Source organism: Hyperoodon ampullatus (genome assembly GCF_949752795.1).
Source record: "Hyperoodon ampullatus genome assembly, chromosome: 17".
NCBI classification, from domain to species: Eukaryota; Metazoa; Chordata; class Mammalia; order Artiodactyla; family Ziphiidae; genus Hyperoodon; species Hyperoodon ampullatus.
The window spans coordinates 50,551,106-50,572,877 of NC_136930.1; the positions used below are offsets into that span (position 1 = coordinate 50,551,106).

The following is a 21,772-nucleotide window of genomic DNA, read 5'->3' on the forward strand; positions in this document are numbered from 1 at the left end:
TACCTCTGTATGCAGAAAACTATAAGACACTGATGAAAGAAATCAAAGAGGATACAAACAGATGGAGAGATATACCATATTCATGTATTGGAATAATCAACATTGTGAAAATGACTGTACTACCGAAAGCAATCTACAGATTCAATGCAATCCCTATCAAACTACCAATGACATTTTTCACAGAAGTAGAACAAAAAATTTCACATATTATATGGAAACACAAAAGACTCAGAATAGCAAAGCAATCTTGATAAAGAAAAACAGAGTTGGAGGAACCAGGCTCCCTGACTTCAGAATATACTACAGAGTTACAGTAATCAAGACAGTATGGTACTGGCACAAAACCAGAATATAGGTCAATGGAACAGGATAGAAAGCCCAGAGATAAACCCATGCACATATGGTCACCTTATCTTTGATAAAGGAGGCAAGAGTATACAATGGAGCAAAGATAGCCACTTCAGTAAGTGGTGCTGGGAAAACTGGACAGCTACATGTAAAAGAATGAAATTAGAACACTCCCTAACTCCCTATACAAAAATAAACTCAAAATGGATTAAAGACCTAAATGTAAGGTCAGACAATATAAAACTTAGAGGAAAATGTAGACAGAACACTCCATGACATAAATCACAGCAAGATCCTTTTTGGCCCACCTCCTAGAGAAATGGATATAAAAACACAAAGAAATAAATGGGACCTAATGAAACTTTAAAGCTTTTGCACAGAAAAGGAAATCATAAACAAGATGAAAAGCCAACCCTCAGAATGGGAAAAAATATTTGCAAATGAAGCACCTGACAAAGGATTAAACTCCAAAATATACAAGCAGTTCATGCAGCTCGATATCAAAACAACAAACAACCCAATCCAAAAATGGCAGAAGACCTAAATAGACATTTCTCCAAAGAATATATACAGATTGCGAACAAACACATGAAAGGATGCTCAACATCACTAATTATTAGAGAAATGCAAATCAAAACTACAATGAGGTATCCCCTCACCCCGGTCAGAATGGCCATCATCAAAAAATCTACGAACAATAAATGCTGGAGAGGGCGTGGAGTAAAGGGACCCCTCTTGCACTGTTGGTGGGAATATAAATTGGTACAGCCACTATGGAGAACAGTATGGAGTTTCCTTAAACAACTAAAAACAGAACTATTATACGACCCAGCAATCCCACTACTGGGCATATACCCTGAGAAAATCATAATTCAAAAAGAGTCATGTACCACAACGTTCATTGCAGCACTATTTACATAGCCAGGACTTGGAATCAACTAAGTGTCCATTGACAGATGAATGGATAAAGAAGATGTGGCACATATATACAATGGAATATTACTCAACCATAAAAAGAAACAAAATTGAGTTACTTTTAGTGAGGTGGATGGATCTCGAGACTTTCATACAGAGTGAAGTAAATCAGAAAGAGATAAACAAATACCGTATGCTAACACATATATATGGAATCTAAAAACAAACAAACAAAAAATGGTTCTGAAGAATCTAGGGGCAGGACAGGAATAAAGAAGCAGATGTAGAGAATGGACTTGAGGGCATGGGAGGGGAAATGGTAAGCTGGACGAAGTGAGAGAGAGGCATTGACATATATACACTACCAAATTTAAAATAGATAGCTAGTGGGAAGCCGCCGCATAGCACAGGGAGACCAGCTCTGTGCTTTGTGACGACCTAGAGGGGTGGAGTAGGGAGTGTGGGAGCGAGAAGAAAGAGGGAGGAGATATGGAGACATATGTATACGTATAGCTAATCCACTTTGTGATACAGCAGAAACTAACACACCATTGTAAAGCAATTATATTCCAATAAAGATGTTAAAAAAAGGCCCTTTGTGACTCCTAAGAGATAGCGAAATGAGTAAACAAAACAAAACAAACAAAAATCATTAGTGCTCTTAGAGATATTGTTCAATTGATCAATATACCATTGCGATTCTATCACATACTCAGAGCATTGTTCAAGATTATTAAGTATACCTTAGTACGTCTTCACTATTTCAAATGATAAAATGACATGGACAAAGGCAAGCTGAGACTTGTCAGCAGCAAAGTCTTTGCCCTTAGATTCCTCTATGTAGTATATACTTACACAAAACATTAGTAGATTCCATCATATTTATTAGATTTTACAGAACAGCAGTTCAGGGTTAGCAGGAACCAACAAAGGAAAGCAATGACTCTATTTAGCTATAGGTACTCTGTGGTTTTCACATTGGTTCTTGAATCCAAACTTCCACAAATGCTACGAATGCAGTCAGATTTGTGAACTAATATTCCAGACACATCTCTCATATTTTCCTATGGATTTCTTTGTGGGCTGTCGGACAGACATGTGTTTTTCTTTGGGTACTGCCATAAAACTCCCTTATAGGATAGATTTCAACCCTTAGTCAGCCTTGGGAAAAAAATATTTCCTTATGTATGAACTTATTACATATCATGTTGCATAACTATTTTGGGTGCACAGCCCTGTACATTTGGAATACTTTCTAGGGTTTGAACTTTCCTTTTAGAGAAAGTTTGTTTGAAAACATACCAGTTTTTTTTTAAAGATAGAGGCTTACATTCTTTCATACACAGTGCTGTCAAAATCATGCTCCTAATCTATTCTTGATTCTATAAAGATCACAGTTAAAATTCTCTCTCCTTGCCAAATTCCTAGCTTTAATGCTGCATGAATAATCCTTTAAGGTATCTGTATTTAATACAGCCAGAAAGAGGTATTAAATGTGATAACTCCAGAAAGATTATTTGTGTAATATCAAGCATGGAAAAATTAAGTACATTTTGGGTCTCTAATCTTAGAATTGCCATGTAATGTAATGAAGTAAAATTGCTTCATGTAAAGAAGTTCGTATGTTTGAGTTTCTGGCTCTGGGTTTTAGCAAAATGAAGTGTTCTATAGGTCCTTGCCGAAACTTAGATAAAGGCATTATTTCTCCTCTGAGTTTTCTGGATTTGTTCTCTCTGTGAGAGATGTCAGAATCCTATAGATAAAATCAGAAGCTCTGGAGTCAGTTGACCTGAGTTCAAATTTGAGCTCTGGCACTTTTTAGCCATAAAATTGGATAGTATGATACATCACAGAGAATTTGTGGATATTAAATAATGAATGTAAATTGCATAGCATGAAGCTTAGCATGTAGGTAATGCTTAATATGTTAGCTAAAATGAATCAACAAAAATAAAACTTCAACTCAACACTCACTTCCAAGTGTCTCTGAAGCAAACTTAGGCTGTGGAGAAATTTGCAAATGATCTGGGGATTTTCTTTGGATGAGAATATTTTGGCACCACCCATCCTGGTAGGAAGGAACAGACATTCACTGGCCACCTATTGCACATCAGATAATATGTTAGAATATTTGCACAGATGAACTCATCAAATTCTTACCCACCCCCCAAAAAACAAAAAAAAACCTATGAGAGATTCTCATTTCAAAATAAGGAAGTAAGCTCAAATTATAATAAGTTGCAGAGCTGTGATTTAAATCCACATCTGTTCAACTTTCTAATCCAAGCTCTTACTGCTTCACCATGCTGCCTATCAAAAAGCAAAGCTCCCTGAAATTCAGCCATGTTATATGACTTCTGTGTGCCATGAAGAGAGAAAAATAAAAATGGACAGTGATGAAAATTTTTACCATACAGAAAACTTCACATTTCCTGTGAAAAGGCATAAATGAATTCAAATGGTGGACAAGCCTAGAAATTTTTTGGGAGGCTTTGAAACATAATTAGACATACACAATCAGACATATTCTCAGACTTGCTTCTGTAGATCTTTCTTTTTTATTTCCACCCACACATACATGCATTCACACTTGCCTGGATCAGTTTGTGTCTGTTGACAATCTTGGACTCAGATGCTATGAGGGTGGTTGGGAGTGGTAGGTGGGAAATAACTACATTTGCATTTTGCAAATATCACACTGACTGCAGTATGGAGAACAGGTTAGAGAAAAGCAAGGTGAATGTAGGGAGATCAGTTAGGAGGCTACTGCAGTAATCCAGGTGAAAGATGGTGATTCTTAGAGTAGATTAGTAATAATCTAGAGGGTGAAAAGTCAATGGCTTTGAGTTAGAATTTAAATCAATGGGACTTTGTGATGGACTGGATGTGAGTGGTTAAGTGAGAAAGGTTCAAGTAGAGCTCTTAGTTCTGTAAGGGTCACTAAAATAGGGAAACAGAAGTAGAATCATATTTTAGGGGAAAGATCAAAACCTTGCTTTTTGTATATGCTGGACTTGAATATGCTGAGTTTGAGACTTCCAAATGGAAACATAGGATAAGAAGTTGAAAATAAATAAATCTCAGAGAATAGTCCTGGATGAGAGATATAAATATGGGGGAGGGGGTGATCATAGTATATATGATGATTAAAGCCGTGGATGTGATTTTTCTCAGAAAAATACAGAGGGTGAGACTGAAAAGCTGTCTACTACCCAGGCTTTTGGAAGTCCCCCATCTGTTGGGTGGGTGGATGAAGATGAGCCTGCAAAAGGAAATACAGGAATGACCAGAGCTCGAGGAGTAAAACAGAAGTGGCTGTTGTAAGAAAGAATTTCAAAAGGAGAGACTAACACATATGATCATAGATGAGGACTGAAACATATTCATCGATTTTGTAACATGGAATGAATTAGTGACCTTAAGATCTCTTTTAGGAACCGAATTGCAGAGGTTGAAGAGTGAGCAGAGGTGTGAAATTGGTATAGTGTAGAGGAAAAATAAAACCTGAGTTTGGTTAGGTTTTTAGAAGCTGTGAAAATCAGTTAGGCTTTCGCTTTTCTTTTTTCTGCCTATTTAAGAAAAGCAAAATGTTGCCATTTTTATGGTATTTTTTTTCTTATACCCCAACCAAAAAGAAAAAAAAGAAAAGAAGATAAAAGAAAAGAAAGAGAACCAAATTAAAGCCAAAGGGAAATCTTCATAAGTATGTTAGAGGTAGTCTAATTCTTCCACCTAGAGATGGGGAGCTGGAATGTGGAACATAGAGACTATTCCAGGCCAATACAGAGGAATCTTCTTATTTGGGGAAGGATCGGAAGGGGCAGGAGTGTAGCTATGATGGGGGTGGGTACTCTAGTTGGGTAAAGCAAAAATCCAATTAAGCTAAATTATCCCAGAAATGTCCTCATTGATGAGCTTGAGTTCTTGATGTTCCCAAGTCAATATTATTTTGTTTTTCTTTGTACTTCTGATGAAATTTCACTTTTCTTTGGGGGCAATAGAGACCAATGTCTAGTTTTAAGAAGGTAGAGGAAGTGAGGGTAAGGGGAGGAAGATCCCTGACAGCATAAAACTTCTCTGTCATATCAAAGTAAGGGTAAGTGATTTTAAGTTAAAGGCATGTGTAATTCCACTTGATTAGTTTTTCAGCACCAACTTGGTAGAAAGCATTCTATCAGTGTTCAGGGTACTCTTCAAAATCTACCTGCCTATAAGTGTTTGGCTTTTTTCTTAAGTATTTCATTTTTTTATTGAAGTATAGTTGATTTATACTATTATATTAGTTTCAGATATAGAGCATAGTAATTCAGTTTTTTTGCAGATTATATTCCATTATAGGTTGTTAAAAGATATTAGATATAGTTCCCTGTACTTTACAGTAAATCCTTGTTGCTTGTCTATTTTATGTATAGTAGCTTGTATCTGTTAACCCCATATTTCTAACTTATCCCTCCCTCCTTCCCTCTACCCTTTAGTAACCCAAATTTGTTTTCTGTATCTGTGAGTTTGTTTCTATTTTGTATATAGATTTATTTGTATTATTTTTTAGATTCCACATGTGATATTATGTAGTATTTGTCTGACTTATTTCACTAAGCATTATACTGTCTAGGTCCATCCATGTTGCTACAAATGACAATATTTCATTATATGTATATATATCTCTCTATCTCACATGTTCTTAAGCCAGTCATCTGTTGATGAGCACTTGGGTTGCTTCCATGTCTTGGCTATTGTAAATAGTGCTGCTATGAACATTAGGGTGCATATATCTTTTCAAATTAGAGTTTTTGTTTTTTCAAGTATATGCCCAGGAGCGGGATTGCTGGATCATATGGTAGTTCTAGTTTTAGTTTTCTGAGGAACCTCCATACTTTTTTCCACAGTGGCTGCACCAATTTACATTCCCACCAACAGTATCGGAAGGTTCCCTTTTTCCACTTCCTCTTCAGCATTTATTATTTGTAGACTTTTTGGTGATAGCCATTTTGACTGGTTTGAGGTGATACCTCATTGTAGTTTTGATTTACATTTCTCTAATAATTAGTGATGTTGAGCATCTTCTCATGTGCCTGTTAGCCGTCTGTATGTCCTCTTTGGAGAAATGTCTATTTAGGTCTTCTGCCCATGTTTTGATTGAGTTGTTTTTTTGATAGTGAGTTGTATGAGCTGTTTATATATTTTGAATATTAACCCCTTTTTTTCACATTGTTTGCAAATATTTTCTCCCTTTCCATAGGTTGTCTTTTCATTTTGTTGCTGGTTTCCTTTGTTGTGCAGAAGGTTTTAAGTTTGAATAGGTCCCGTTTGTTTATTATTGCTTTTATTTCTTTTGCCTTGGAAGACTGATCTAAAAATATTGCTATGATTTATGTCAAAGGATATTTCACTTATGTTCTCTTCTAGTTTTATGGTGTCAAGTCTTACATTTAGGTCTTTAAAGTATTTTGAGTTAATTTTTGTATATGGTGTGAAGGAATGTTCTGATGTCATTGTTTTGTATGTATCTATCCACCTTTCCCAACACCACTTGTTGAAGAGACTGTCTTTTCTCCATTGTATATTCTTACCTCCTTTGTCATAGATTAATTGGCCATAGGTGTATGGATTTGTTTCTTGTTTTGTTCCATTGATCTATGTTTCTGTTTTTGTACCAATACCATGCTGTTTTGATTACTGTAGATTTGTAGTATAGTCTGAAGTCTGAAAGGGTTTTACCTCCTACTTTGTTCTTTTTTCTCAGAATTACCGTAGCAGTTCTGGGTCATTTGTGGTTCCATGTACATTTTAGGATTATTTGTTCTAGTTCTGTGAAAAATGTCATGGGTATTTTGATAGGTGCATTAAATCTGAAGATTGCTTTGGGTAGTATGGCCATTTTAACAATATTAATTCTTCCAATCCAAGGGCATGGGATATCTTTCCACTTCTTTGTATCATCTTCAGTTTCCTTCATCCATGTTTTATAGTTTTCAGAGTATAGGTATTTTACCTCCTTGATTAAGTTTATTCCTAGGTATTTTATTCTTTTTGATGCAATTTTAAATGGGATTGTTCTTTTTACTTTCTGATATTTCATTATTAGTGTGTAGAAATACAGCAGCCTTTTGTATATTAATCTTGTATCCTACTACCTTGCTGAAATCATTGATCAGTTCTAATAGTTTTGTGTGGAGACTTTAGAGTTCTCTATACAAAGTATTAAGTCATCTAAAAATAGTGAGTTTTACAGGGAGGGGATATGGGGATATATGTATACATATAGCCAATTTACTTTGTTGTACAGCAGAAACTAACACACCATTGTAAAGCAATTATACTCCAATAAAGATGTGAAAAAAAATAGTGAGTTTTACCTGTTCCCTTCTGATGTGAATACCTTTTATTTCTTTTTCTTATCTGATTGCTGGGGCTGGGACTTTCAATACTATGTTAAGTAAAAGCAGTGAGAGTGGGCATCCTTGTCTTGTTCCTGAATTTAGTGGCAAGGCTGTCAGCTTTTCACTGTTGAGTATTATGTTGGCTGTGGGTTTATTGTAAATGGACTTTATTATGTTGAGATGTGTTCCCTCTATACCCACTTTGATAAGCGTTTTTATTATGAATGGGTGTTGAATTTTGTCAAATGCTTTTCTGTGTCTGTTGAGATGATCATGTGGTTTTTATCTTTCCTTTTGTTAATGTGGTGTGTCACATTGATTGATTTGTGTATGTTGAACCATCTTTGCAACCCTGTAATGAATCCAACCTGATCATGGTGTATGATCCTTTTTATGTATTGTTGGATTCAGTTTGCTAATATTTTGTTGGGGATTATTGGATCTATATTCATCAACGATATTGGCCTGTAATTTTCTTTTTTTGTAGTATCTTTGTAAGGTTTGGTATTAGAGTAATGATGGCCTCATAGAGTGAATTTGGGAGTGTTCCCTTATCCTCAGTTTTTTGGAATAATTTGTGAAGCATAGGTATAAATTCTTTATATGTTTGGTAGAATTCCACAGAGAAGCCATCCAGTCCTGGACTTTTGTTTGTAGGGAGTTTTTTGGTTATTTTTTTTTAATTGAAAATTCTATTTCATGTCTAGTGATCAGTCTGTTCAAATTGTCTGTTTCTTTTTACCTCAGTCTTGTCAGGCTGTATGTTTCTAGAAATTTTTCCATTTCTTCAAGGTTGTCCAATTTGTTCGCATATAATTGTTCATAGTATTCTTTTATGATTTTTTTTTGTATTTCTGTGGTATTGGTTGTTATTTCTCCTCTTTCTTTTCTTATTTTGTTTGAGTCCTCTCTCTTTTCTCTTGGTGAGCCTGGCTAGAGGTTTGTCAATTTTGTTTATCTTTTCAAAAAACCAGCTTTTTGATTTATTAAATTTTTTCTCTTTTTAAATCTCTTTTATTTATTTCCTCTCTAATCTCTATTATTTCCTTCCTCTCCTGACTTTGCACTTTGTTCTTCTTTTTCTAATTCTTTTAGGTGGTAGGTTAAGTTATTTATTTGAGATCTTTCTTGTTTCTTGGGGAAGGCCTATATGGCTATGAACTTCCCTCTTAGAACTGTTTTTGCTGCATCTCATAGATTTTGTAAAGTTGTGTTTTCATTTCTGTTTGTATGAGGTATTTTCTGATTTCTTCTTTGATTTCATTGTTGACCCATTGGTTTTTTAGTAGCATGTTGGTCATTCTCCACGTGTTCCTTTTCCTGATTTTCTTTCTGTAGTTGATTTCTAGTTTCATAACATTGTCATCAGAAAAGACGCTTAATAGAATTTCTAGGCGCTTACATTTGTTGAGGCTTATTTTGTGACCTAGTTTGTGGTCTTTCCTAGAGAACGTTCTATGCACAGTTGAAAACAATGCGTATTCTGCTTTCTTTGGATGTACTGTCCTGTAGATATCAATTAAGTGCAACTGGTCTATTGTGTCATTTAGAACCTCTCTTGCCTTATTGATTTCTATCGGAAGATCTGTCAGTTGATGTCAGTGGGATGTTAAAGTCTCCTACTGTTGTATGATTGTCATTTTCTCCATTTATGTCTATTAGTATTTATATATTTAGGTGCTCCTGTATTGGTGTGTATATGTTAATGAGTATAATATCCTTTTCTTGTATTGATCAGAAATTTATAATATAATGCCCTTCTTTGTCTTTCTTTATGGCCTTTGTTTTAAAGTCTGTTTTTTTCTGGTATCAGTATTTCTACCCCTGCTTTCTTGTCATTTCCATTTGTACGAAATATATATTTTCCATCCCCTCACTTTTAGTCTGTATGTGTCTTTCACCCTGAAGTGAGTCTCTTGTAAGCAGCATACTGCAGGTTCTTGTTTTTTTAATCCAATCAGCCACTGTATATTTTTTGATTGGAGTATTTAGTCTATTGATGTTCAAAGTAATTATTGATAGGTATGCTTATAAGCATTTTGAGACGAGGACTATACATTTTTTTAATTAAAAATTATTTTAAAAATTAACATATAGTAATATTGACTTTCTTTTGCTATGCAATTATATGAATTTTAACACGTGTGTAGATTCAGTAACTACCACTGCTGTCAGGTGATTTCATCACCTCAAGAATCTCCTCCTTGCTACTTGCACACTTTTCCTGCCTAGCCCCTGGAAACTACTGATCTGTTCTCTGTCCATATAGTTTTATTTTTTTGAGGGTGCTGTATAAATGAAGTGTGTAACTTTTTGAGGCTGCTGTATTTTACCTGAGAATAGTGCCTTTGAAATTCATCCAAGTTGTTCCATATGTCAATAATTCGTGCCTTTTATTTCTGAGTAATATTCCATTATATAAATATACCACAATGTGTTTATCCATTTACCTGTTCAGTGACAACAGTTGTTTATAATTGTTGGCAATTATGACTAATGCTGCTATAAACATTTGTGTACAGGTTTTTGTGTGAACATAAATTTCCTTTCCCTAACGTAGTTAGCCAGGAGTAGCATTACTGGGCCATATTATAAATGTGTATTTAACTTTAAGAGACACTGGAAAATTGCCTTCCAGCCATACCATTTTGTATCTTGGTTTTAAAACCAAAATTAGATACACATTAGTATTAGAATGACTAAAATTTTAAATTCTGGCAATTTCAAATGCTGACAAGGATGTGGAGAAAGTAGAACTCTCATACATCGTTGGTGGAAATGCAGAATAGTACAGCTGAATGAAAAAAGGTGGGGAGAGGGTCATACTCTTTGATAATCTAATCATGGAAATGGCATTTCATCACTTTGCTGTATTCTGTTTGTTAGAATCAAGTTACTAAGTCTAGCTCACACTCAAGGGCAGGGAATTCCACAAGGCCATGAATATCAGGGAGGAGGGATCACATTTGGAGTTGTTGGAGTGCTGCCTAAAACAATAATTTAAAGGAAAGGGCAGCATATTTACAGAGAAGAATATTATATTTGCACAGATATTTACCATTTCTATTGCTCTTCCTATATTCTTGATGTTCTGAATTTCCTTCTGCTATCATTTTCCTTCTGTGAAAAAATTCCTTATCTTATTATTTCGAGCATATCTCCTGATTATGTATTCTCTTAGTCTCCCTTCTTCTAAGAAAGTATTTATTTCACTTTTTTATTCCTGAAGGGTATTTTCACTGTGTACAGTGTGCTGGGTTGACAATTTTTTTCTTTCAGCTCTTTAAAAATGTTCAATTTGCTTCTGGCTTACATGTTTTCTTATGAATTTGAATTGTTGTTTTCCTATAAATAATTTGTTATTTACTCTGGTTACTTTAAAAAATTTTCTTTGTCTTAATTTTCAGCAGTTTGATTATGATGTTTCTAAGCATGGATTTCTTTGAGTTTCTCCTGTTTGGGGTACACTGGGCTACTTGAATCTGTAGGTTTATATTTTTTACCATATTTTGGTAATTTTCAGCCATTACATCTTCAAAGCTTTTTGAGTAACTGGGCTCTTTCTCTTCTTCTGGGACTCCAATGACAAAAATGTTAGATCTTTTGATATATTACCATAAATCCTTAAGGCTTTGTTACTTTTTTTTCCCCAACTTGTTTTTGAGTTAGGAAAATATCAATGGATCTATCTTCAAGTACACTTAGTCTTTTCTTTGTCATCTCCAATCTGCTATTGAGCCTTCATGGTAAGTTTTTTTTTTTTTTTTTTTTTTTTTTTGCAGTATGCGGGCCTCTCACTGTTGTGGCCTCTCCCGTGGTGGGGCACAGGCTCCGGACGCGCAGGCTCAGCGGCCATGGCACACGGGCCCAGCTGCTCCGCGGCATGGGGGATCTTCCCGGAGCGGGGCACGAACCCGTGTCCCCTGCATCGGCAGGCGGACTCTCAACCACTGCGCCACCAGGGAAGCCCCCATGGTAAGTTTTTAATTTTGGTTATTGGTTTTTGCAGTGCTAAAATTTCCATTTAGCTCTTCTTTATACCTTCTTTTTTTTGCTGAGATTTTGAATATCTTTTCTTTATTTTAAATCTCTTCATTTCTAGCATATCCTCCCTTTCTTGTTGGAGCATTTTAATAATAGCTGATATAAAGTCCTTGTCACATAATTCCAATATCTGTGTCATTTCAGTGTTCATGCCTATTGCTTGTCTTTTTCCATGCAAGTTGAGATTTTACTAGTTCTTTATATGCCAAATAATTTTAGATTTTGTCCTGGATATTTTGAATGTTATGAGACTCTTTGTCTCATTTAAATCCTATGGAGAATGTTGATATTTTTGTGTTAGCAGGCAACTAACCCAATTAGTGTATGTCACAAGTTCTGTCCAGTCTTCTGTGGGTTGTGGTTTCAATGTCAGTTCCATTTTCAAAGCCTTTGCCATATTATTCATATATGTCCCATGTACACACCATTCAATGTCCAGTCTGAGACTTATCTCTCAGTTAAATTCTCACAGTCTTTGTTATGCTGTTTAAGATATGATCCATTCATGTGCAACTTAGGGTGTGAGCCCAGGTATTAAAAAAAAATTTTATGGTGTTACTTTCCCAAGCTCCTTCCTGTCCTCAGAATTTTCCAGTTTCCTGATGTTCCCATTGTTGATTTTCTGGCTAGAAAGCTGGGACTTTACTTAACCTGCTTTGCTGCCCTCCTCACTTCTCATGACTGTACTTGCATCTGGGGCCCACTGGTTATAGGAGCTATAGAGAAAAGAACATTGGGGTTTTGTCCCACCCTCTCCAAGTCTGACTTTCCTTACTCCTTGACTCTAAAATACATTTGCCCTCTAGCATGACAAAGTTTTAAGTTTTTTTTTTGAATGAATGAATGAATTTTAAAGAAGAAGTCATTTTGTTAAAAGCTTACACTTTTCTCATTTGAATCACAGCCTGTACTCTATCTGGTACCAAGCATAGGAAGCAAATTGTGGGTACAATAGTCTTAGGTAAGTACCATGTACTAGGGGAATCCCTTGTAGGATAAGAAATCTGAAATTAACTATAAGATGAGGGTTAGACAACAGGAAGTGCAAAGAGAAGAATACAAGAGAGAAGTGAATAGTTTGGTACTGGCTCTGCAATGCTGGTCTAATGTTGAAGTTGAACCTATACCACCATCCCTGAAAAAAAGGTAGATTCATGTATCTTTGAGCTCTCTTAGGTCTTTTGAGTTTATAAATTCCAAGTTCTGTAATGGCTTCCCTTTTATGGGCCTCTGTCTATTCAAAACCACATTTCTGCCCACAGTGGGTTAATAATTCAAAGATTACATTTTGATGTTCCTGGGAGGTCTGTGAAACTCAAAATAAATGAAAGCCAGGACTTTCAGCCATACTCTTACCACCTTTCCAAGGTAAGGATACAAAGGAATCCTATTCAAGGACATATAAATCCTTTAAAGATCTAGTTTTATAAGAGGGAAACATTTAATAAATATTGTCCAATTTTTTACTCTGAACTGGATACTTCAAACCATGTGACTGGTTATCAGACTAAAAATAAAATGATTTTCAAAAATAAACAAAACCTTCCAAGTGGAGCATAAAAATGATGTCATTGAAATCTGAAAACTCCTTTAACAGTTTATGTTTATGCAATGATGTCCTACTGATGTCTGATGTAAGAAAAAACAAAAAAAACTCTTAGAGAAGATTAGCTACTTGAACCTGGGCTGCCAAATGCATTTAGCTAGTCTTACAATTTTGGCAGAATATCACATCATCTAAATAGAGGAGGTAAACTTGAGGTGTAAGGGATATGAGATGCAGTATGCATTCTTGACTCTCCAGACTAGATTTTGGAAGGTGATAAGATAGGTCAAAGATTCTGAGGAAAAAGTTAAACGAATTCTGAAGCTGCCAGTGATACATCCTGGCTGGACTAAAATCAAGGCATTTTTATTAGTCTAGGCAACCTAGAAGCTATTGACACAGGGTTCTTTTATTTTATCTTTTAAAATATAACTTCCACATTGCTATTATATCAAGAATTTTCCTTATTGGGGAACTTGAAGTTTGGTACACACTCAAAATGGCTCATCTTTTCAGCAGTGTGGAAAAAAAATGACTTGATCATAAATAACATGAAAATTAATAATGTTTAGGTAAAGAATGGAGAATTATAAGCAAGGTACATCTTAATTCCTCTACTTTCTTCATAAGCAGTGTGCATGATAAGCAGTGTATGTGAGAGGCAAAGTGCTCTGAACATCTCTGAGGATGAAAAAGTAATTTGTTATGTGAAATATAACAAAACTACTTGTAGCCTATCTAGTTACAGATACATAGTTGGTGTGGTGGGGGCTGGTGGGAGACATTGTTCTATTACCACTGACTGTAATAATTTATGATATTTATTTAGTTTGTGCCAAATTTGCTAAATTTTGCCATAGAGTTATCTTTAGGAGCAGTATTGTGTTACCTATCAAGAGTTTGGGCTCTGCTGTCAGACTCTCTAGGGGCCATTCCTGGCTTCACTGTTTTCTAGTTTGTGACTTTAGGCCCATTTTTTGCTATCTCCTAAGCTTCGTTTATCCCATCACAAAATGAGATTAATAGTGTCTATTTCATAGGGTTGATGTGAATGTTAAAATACTTTGCATCTCATATAAAATGCTTAGCATAATATTAGCATAAGCATTTAGTAAGCGCTCCATAAATGTTAGCTATTACAATGACATTGCAATTCTATAGAACAAATCAAGTAACTCAGTGAAAGCTCTTTCCATGAAAAATGTCCTATGAAAGAATTCTTCGATATACAATTTAGTCCAGCAAGTTTGGGATTGCTGGTCTTTCATGTTTCATAACCTGGTGTATAATAAATGGATTTTTACTATAATTTTAAAAGTTATTTAAATTATATTTATAAAATTAAGTTCTATTCATACATTTACAGAAACTGGGAAATATGACCATGGACTCTCAGGTTTCTTAACTCAGGTTGAAAACACTGAATTATGTTGACCCTTTGTCCCTTTAGTAAAGATTCATATAGAAAATTTAGTACCAGTCCATTTAACTGCCTACTCCAGAATCAGAATATTTATCTCACTTCACTGAGACTATTATACCCTCAGATGGAAGACTTAAAATAAAAATATATTTGAATTAAGTTTGAATCTTTTGAATTAACTTCTATTTGTGTTGTTGAATCGGGCAATCAGCATTTCAGCTATATTTTTGTTATGTACACCAAGGTAGTGGGGCAGAAAGAGAAGTTTAAACAAGAGTTCCACGTTTAAGTGTGAAAGTCATCAAGAAAGGATTGAGGGATTTCCCTCGTGGTGCAGTGGTTAAGAATCTGCCTGCCAGTGCAGGAGACACAGGTTTGAGCCGTGGTCTGGGAAGATCTCACATGCCGTGGAGCAAGTAAGCCCGTGCACTACAACTACTGAGCCTGCACTCTAGAGCCCATGAACCACAACTACTGAGCCCATGTGCCACAACTACTGAAGCCCACATGCCTAGAGCCCATGCTCCGCAGCAAGAGAAGCCATTGCAATGAGAAGCCTGCACACTGCTACAAAGAGTAGCCCCCACTTGCCACAACTAGAGAAAGCCCGCGTGCAGCAGCGAAGACCCAACACAGCCAAAAATAAATAAATAAATAAATAAATAAATAAATAAATAAATAAAAATAGATAAGCAACAAATGTATCTATTAAAAAAAGAAGAAAAAAAAGAAAAAGGATTGAGCATTGGCTTCTTCTGACAAACCCCTAGGACAACGGAAAGATAGGTTGATGACTTAGACTCCCACAATTCTTGGTAATAATGTGCTCAATGCATACTTTCTGAATAATTGAATTCAATTTGGTTTTGCCTGCACTTGCCTTTTTTCCTTTCATCAAAATCAAGAGACCCTTCTTCTGTCTATTCTTCAAGGTTCAGCTAAGTTCCTGTCTCCTTTCTTGAAAATTTTGCCACAGTGTTGATTATTTTCTTTAGAGTATCCATGACCTCTTCTACACAAAGTGTTGGAGGTATCCTTTGTAGTGGTTTCATAGAAGTTCTTGTCACTCCAAAGGCATACATAGTATTAAGTAATTATCTTTTCCCCTGTCCCCACAGTGCTGAATATGCTATAGGATCTCAGTATTTATTTGTTTATTCATTATATTTGGGTGATTGAAATTTGTGAAACGTATGATTCTGCAGATGCTTTGTTAGTTGTTAATTATTTTTGTGACTCAGAGCTGGTATTTGAAATCTGGGGTTTGTGTATCTTCAGCTGTTAGTATGGTATTATTTTCATCTTGGAGTGAGTAGCAAAAATGCTACTTTACTTCATTAACTCGGAAACATAGAGGGCTTAGTTTCTGTTTACTAAAAAGATATTCAGTGTCAATTGGCAGACCTTGAGAGGTTCTCTGGGCTCTGTTATCATAATTACTTAATTATCTGCCTCCTTCTGTATTCTCTTATGAGAATCACAAACTATTGTTTAACTCATTCGAACTCAGTACAAGTTGGAAGAGTTTTCATCTCATAACAATCTACAATTCAGTGAATGTAACAATTGGATGACGAGAACTGCTTCCTCAAGATGGGATATAAGAGACTTGGGTGGGACTTCCGGGGAAGATGGCGGAAGAGTAAGACGCAGAGATCACCTTCCTCCCCATAGATACACCAGAAATACAGCTACACGTGGAACAACTCCTACAGAACACCTACTGAACGCTGGCAGAAGACCCCAGACCTCCCATAAGGCAAGAAACTCCCCACGTACCTGGGTAGGGCAAAGCGGAGAGATTCCCGCACAGAGGATCGGTGCCGACCGGCACTCACCAGCCCGAGAGGCTTGTCTGCTCGCCCGCCGGGGCGGGCGGCGCTGGAAGCTGAGGCTCGGGCTTCGGTCAGAGCGCAGGGAGAGGACTGGGGCTGGCAGCGAGAACTCAGCCTGAAGGAGGCTAATGCGCCACAGCTAGCTGGGAGGGAGTCCGGGAAAACTCTGGAGCTGCCGAAGAGGCAAGAGACTTTTTCTTCCCTCTTGGTTTCCTGGTGCACGAGGAGAGGGGATTAAGAGCGCTGCTTAAAGGAGCTCCACAGACGGGCGCGGGAAGCTGGGGCTGCTGCTGCCGCCGCCGCCAAGAGGCCTGTGTGCGAGCGCAGGTCACTGTCCACGCCGCCCTTCCGGGAGCCTGTGAATCCCGTCGCTGCCGGGGTCCCGGGATCCAGAGACGGCTTCCCTGGGAGAACGCATGCCACGCCACGGGCTGGTGAAACGTCACGCCGGCCTCTGCCGCTGCAGGCTCGCCCCGCACTCCGTGCCCCTCCCTCCCCCGCGGCCTGAGTGAGCCAGAGTCCCCGAAGCGGCTGCTCCTTTAACCCTGTCCTGTCTGAGCGAAGATCAGACGCCCTCCGGCGACCTACACGCAGAGGTGGGGCCAAATCCAAAGCTGAGACCGTGGAGCTGTGAGAACAAAGAAGAGAAAGGGAAATCTCTCCCAGCAGCCTCAGAAACAGTGGTTTAAAGCTCCACAATCAACTAGATGTACCCTGCATCTGTGGAATACATGAATAGACAACAAATCATCCCAAATTGAGGAGCCAGGTGTCAGTGCTGTGCCTCTGAGGTGGGAGAGCCAACTTCAGGATACTGGTCCACAAGAGACCTCCCAGCTCCACATAATATCAAACGGCAAAAATCTTCCAGAGATCTCCATCTCAACACCAGCACCCAGCTTCACACAACGACCAGCAAGCTACAGTGCTGGACACCCTATGCCAAACAACTAGCAAGACAGGAACACAACCCCACCCATTAGCAGAGAGGCTGCCTAAAATCATAAAAAGCCCGCAGACACCCCAAAACACACCACGAGACGTGGACCTGCCCACCAGAAAGACAAGATCCAGCCTCATCCACCAGAACACAGGCACTAGTCCCCTCCACCAGGAAGCCTACACAACCCACTAAACCAACCTTAGCCACTGGGGACAGACACCAAAAACAACGGGAACTACGAATCTGCAGCCTGCAAAAAGGAGATCCTAAACACAGTAACATAAGCAAAATGAGAAGACAGAAAAACACACAGCAGGAGAAGGAGCAAGATAAAAACCCACCACACCTAACAAATGAAGAGGTAATAGGCAGTCTACCTGAAAAAGAATTCAGAATAATGATAGTAAAGATGATCCAAGATTCTATTTCCAAGATCGAAAATCTTGGAAATAGAATAGACAAAATGCAAGAAACAGTTAACAAGGACTTAGAAGAAATAAAGATGAATCAAGCATCGATTAAAAACACAATAAATGAAATGAAAAATACTCTAGATGGGATCAATAGCAGAATAACTGAGGCAGAAGAACGGATAAGTGAGGTGGAAGATAAAATAGTGGAAATAACTGCTGCAGAGCAAAATAAAGAAAAAAGAATGAAAAGAACAGAGGACAGTCTCAGAGACCTCTGGAACAACATTAAACGCACCAACATTCGAATTATAGGGGTTCCAGAAGAAGAAGAGAAAAAGGGACTGAGAAAATATTTGAAGAGATTATAGTTGAAAACTTCCCTAATATGGGAAAGGAAATAGTTAATCAAGTCCAGGAGGCACAGAGAGTCCCATACAGAATAAATCCAAGGAGAAATACACCAAGACACATACTAATCAACCTGTCAAAAATTAAACACAGGGCTTCCCTGGTGGCGCAGTGGTTGAGAGTCCGCCTGCCGATGCAGGGGACGCGGGTTCGTGCCCCGGTCCGGGAGGATCCCACGTGCCGCGGAGCGGCTGGGCCCGTGAGCCATGGCCGCTGGGCCTGCGCGTCCGGAGCCTGTGCTCCGCAGCGGGAGAGGCCGCAGCAGTGAGAGGCCCACGTACCGCAACAAAAAAAAAAAAAAAAAAAAAAAATTAAACACAAAGAAATCATATTAAAAGCAACAAGGCAAAAACAACAAATAACACACAAGGGAATCCCCATCAGGATAACAGCTGATCTCTCAGCAGAAACTCTACAAGCCAGAAGGGAGTGGCAGGACATAATTAAAGTGATGAAGGAGAAAAACCTGCAACCAAGATTACCCAGCAAGGATCTCATTCAGATTTGATGGAGAAATTAAAACGTTTACAGACAAGCAAAAGCTGAGAGAGTTCAGCACCACCAAACCAGCTTTACAACAAATGCTAAAGGAACGTCTCTAGGCAAGAAACACAACGAAGGAAAAGACCTACAATAACGAATCCAAAACAATTAAGGAAATGGGAATAGGAACATACATATCGATAATTACCTTAAATGTAAGTGGACTAAATGCTCCCACCAAAAGACACAGATTGGCTGAATGGATACAAAAACAAGACCCATATATATGCTGTCTACAAGAGACCCACTTCAGACCTAGAGACACATACAGACTGAAAGTAAGGGGATGGAAAAAGATATTCCATGCAAATGGAAATCAAAAGAAAGCTGGAGTAGCAATTCTCATATCAGACAAAATAGACTTTAAAATAAAGACTATTAGAAGAGACAAAGAAGGACACTACATAATGATCAAGGGATTGATCCGAGAAGAAGATATAACAATTGTAAATATTTATTCACCCAACATAGGAGCACCTCAGTATATAAGGCAAATACTAACAGCCATAAAAGGAGAAATCGATAGTAACACACTCATAGTAGGGGACTTTAACACCCCACTTTCACCAATGGACAGATTAACCAAAATGAAAATAAATAAGGAAACACAAGCTTTAAATGATACAGTAAACAAGATGGACTTAATTGATATTTATAGGACATTCCATCCAAAAACAACAGAATACACATTTTTCTCAAGTGCTCATGGAACATTCTGCAGGATAGATCATATCTTGGGTCACAAATCAAGCCTTGGTAAATTTAAGAAAATTGAAATTGTATCAAGTATCTTTTCTGACCACAATGCTATGAGACTAGATATCAATTACAGGAAAAGAGCTGTAAAAAGTACAAACACATGGAGGCTAAACAATACACTACTTAATAACGAAGTGATCACTGAAGAAATCAAAAAAGGAAATTAAAAAATACCTAGAAACAAATGACAATGGAGACACGATGACCCAAAACCTATGGGATGCAGCAAAAGCAGTTCTAAGAGGGAAGTTTATAGCAATACAATCCCACCTTAAAAAACAGGAAACATCTCGAATAAACAACCTAACCTTGCACCTAAAGCAATTAGAAAAAGAAGAACAAAAACATCCCAAAGTTAGCAGAAGGAAAGACATCATAAAAATCAGATCGGAAATAAATGAAAAAGAAATGAAGGAAACGACAGCAAAGCTCAGTAAAACTAAAAGCTGGTTCTTGGAGAAGATAAACAAAATTGATAAACCATTAGCCAGACTCATCAAGAAAAAAAGGGAGAAGACTCAAATCAATAGAATTAGAAATGAAAAAGAAGTAACAACTGACACTGCAGAAATACAAAAGATCATGAGAGATTATTACAAGCAACTCTATGCCAATAAAATGGACAATGTGGAAGAAATGGACAAATTCTTAGAAATGCACAACCTGCAAAGACTGAATCAGGGAGAAATAGAAAATATGAACAGACCAATCACAAGCACTGAAATTGAAACTGTGATAAAAAATCTTCCAACAAACAAAAGCCCAGGACCAGATGGCTTCACAGGGGAATTCTATCAAGCATTTAGAGAAGAGCTAACACCTAGCCTTCTCAAACTCTTCCAAAATATAGCAGAGGGAGGAGCACTCCCAAACTCATTCTACGAGGCCACCACCTTGATACCAAAACCAGACAAGGATGTCACAAAGAAAGAAAACTACAGGCCAATATCACTGATGAGCATAGATGCAAAAATCCTCAACAAAATACTAGCAAACAGAATCCAACAGCACATTAAAGGATCATACAGCACATTAAAGGATCATACACCATGATCAAGTGGGGTTTATTCCAGGAATGCAAGGATTCTTCAGTATACGCACATCAATCAATGTGATACACCATATGAACAAATTGAAGGAGAAAAACCATATGATAATCTCAATAGATGCAGAGAAAGCTTTCGACAAAATTCAACACCCATTTATGATAAAAACCCTGCAGAAAGTAGGCATAGAGGGAACTTTCCTCAACATAATAAAGGCCATATATGACAAACCCACAGCCAGCATCATCCTCAATGGTGAAAAACTGAAAGCATTTCCAGTAAGATCAGGAACAAGACAAGGTTGCCCACTCTCACCACTCTTATTCAACATAGTTTTGGAAGTTTTAGCCACAGCAATCAGAGAAGAAAAGGAAATAAAAGGAATCCAAATCGGAAAAGAAGAAGTAAAGCTGTCACTGTTTGCAGATGACGTGATACTATACATAGAGAATCCTAAAGATGCTACTGAAAAACTACTAGAGCTAATCAATGAATTTGGTAAAGTAGCAGGATACAAAATTAATGCACAGAAATCTGTGGCATTCCTATATACTAATGATGAAAAATCTGAAAGTGAAATCAAGGAAACACTCCCATTTACCATTGCAACAAAAAGAATAAAATATCTAGGAATAAACCTACCTAAGGAGACAAAAGACCTGTATGCAGAAAATTATAAGACACTGATGAAAGAAATTAAAGATGATACAAATAGATGGAGAGATGTACCATGTTCTTGGATTGGAAGAATCAACATTATGAAAATGACTCTACTACCCAAAGCAATCTACAGATTCATTGCAATCCCTATCAAACTACCACTGGCATTTTTCACAGAACTAGAAGAAAAAATTTCACAATTTGTATGGAAACACAAAAGACCCCGAATAGCCAAAGCAATCTTGAGAACGAAAAATGGAGCTGGAGGAGTCACGCTCCCTGACTTCAGACTATACTACAAAGCTACAGTAATTGAGACAGTGTGGTACTGGCACAAAAACAGAAAGATAGATCAATGGAACAGGATAGAAAGCCCAGAGATAAACCCACGCACATATGGTCACCTTATCTTTGATAAAGGAGGCAGGAATGTACAGTGGAGAAAGGACAGTCTCTTCAATATGTGGTGCTGGGAAAACTGGACAGGGACATGTAAAAGTATGAGATTA

General features: G+C 37.4%; 1 long non-coding RNA gene across 1 annotated transcript in view; it reads left to right on the forward strand.

The window, feature by feature from the left end:
- Positions 1 to 11,509: 11,509 nt before the first annotated feature.
- LOC307065518 overlaps positions 11,510 to 21,772 on the forward strand; it is a 204,822-nt gene continuing 194,559 nt past the window's right edge. Inside the window, exon 1 of the long non-coding RNA XR_013811339.1 lies at positions 11,510 to 11,618. This is a non-coding gene — a long non-coding RNA (uncharacterized lncRNA). The remainder of the gene's footprint in view (positions 11,619 to 21,772) is intronic.